Source organism: Salvia miltiorrhiza, unplaced genomic scaffold, assembly GCF_028751815.1.
Source record: "Salvia miltiorrhiza cultivar Shanhuang (shh) unplaced genomic scaffold, IMPLAD_Smil_shh fragScaff_scaffold_60_2, whole genome shotgun sequence".
In the NCBI taxonomy this organism is placed as follows: domain Eukaryota; kingdom Viridiplantae; phylum Streptophyta; class Magnoliopsida; order Lamiales; family Lamiaceae; genus Salvia; species Salvia miltiorrhiza.
In genome coordinates this window covers 91,519-92,972 of record NW_026651473.1, presented here as the reverse complement: position 1 = coordinate 92,972, position 1,454 = coordinate 91,519, and the positions used below count along the sequence as shown (strand labels likewise).

Sequence of the window (1,454 nt, the reverse complement as noted above, 5' to 3'; positions counted from 1 at the left end):
GTGTTTCCCACGGCGGTCCGGAATTATAATCTGAAGCCCAACGACTCAAACTTGCTGCTGCTCTTTCATGGGATGCCCAGTGAGGACGCCTTGTAGTTCATCCGTGACTTCTGCTCTCAAGTGCAAACCTTCCCACTGTCGGGACTCACCGAGGATCAGTTGAGACTCAAGTGCTTACCTTATGCACTCAAGGACCGAGCTAGGACGTGGTTACTATCCCTGCCGCCGAACTCCATCACCACATGGGGAGAGGCATGTGAGAAGTTCATGCTCAAGTACTATCCTAGCCACAAGACACAGGAGATTAGGAGCCAGATAATGAACTTCATGCAAGGAGCTGACGAGCCCTTCCACGAGGCTTGGGAGAGATTCCAAGAGCTCCTCCGCCAGTGCCCACAGCACCAGTTAGCACCCGTCATGTTGATGCAGTTCTTCTATGACGGATTGATTCAGACGGCACAGTTTATGGTGGACAGTACAGCAGGGGGCAACATTGCCCGAAAGACAGCTGATGAGCTCAAGGAGATTTTCAACACACTTGCAGCGAGTTCTCAACAGAAATCAGTTAGAGGAAGGAGGGTTGAAGCCAATGCAGTAGCTCCCAACAATGAGCTTCAGAAGCAAGTAGCAGAATTGATGAGGCAAGTTCAGCACCTCAAGATGAGCCAGGCAGAAGCCCCACCAGTTCACGCGCCACCAGCAGAAGGATGTGGAATATGTGGCGATTTTGGTCATGGAACCAACGCGTGCCATCGCATGGGGGGATTCACACCTGAAGGAGAAGCAGAGGTCTATGCTGCTCAGAGCTATCCGGGGAGGCCTCAGTTTGAACAGAGGCCTATCTTTAATCAAGGGCAACAAAGCTCCAATTCGGGTTGGAGAGCTTAGCAGCAGAACTACACTCAAGCTTATCAGCAGCAGCAGCCTCAGCAGTATCAACAGTTCCCTATGCAACAAGGGAATTTTCAGCAGCAGCAGCAATACCAGAATGCCCCCCAACAGTGTCAGAAGCAAGCTCAACCGCAGAAGCCGTCTCTCGAGGACACCATGCAATCCTTTATGGAGATGACCAAACAGAACATGGAGTCTCAGAGTGCTACCATCAAGCGCCTCGAGACTACAGTTGGGCAACTTACAGGAGCCCTAAATCAGCTGCAGCAAGAACAGCCAACTGGGAAGTTCCTAAACCAGGACAAACAGCCGCGTCAAGCTCATGCCGTGGCGGTAATCAAGGAAACTACCCCAATAACCACGGGGAAATGGAAAAGCAAAACCGTGGAGGCAATCAAGGCCACCCAATGCCCCAGTGAGCCACTGCCACCTGTCACTGATGCACTAGACCGACCACCACCCAAGCAAGGAGATCCAGGTAGCTTTATTTTTGATATTAGCTTAGGTGGGGTTGAAAAGGTGTTTGGAATGCTTGATTTGGGCGCGGCAGTCAATTTGATGCC

The 1,454-nt window shown here is 51.4% G+C and overlaps 1 non-coding gene across 1 annotated transcript; it reads right to left on the bottom strand.

Annotated features, from left to right (window-relative positions):
* Window positions 1–301: 301 nt before the first annotated feature.
* On the bottom strand, window positions 302–407 carry LOC131003034 (small nucleolar RNA R71). Its single transcript, XR_009094514.1, has one exon. It is a non-coding gene; the product is annotated as a small nucleolar RNA R71 (small nucleolar RNA).
* Between the last annotated feature and the right edge of the window lie 1,047 nt (window positions 408–1,454).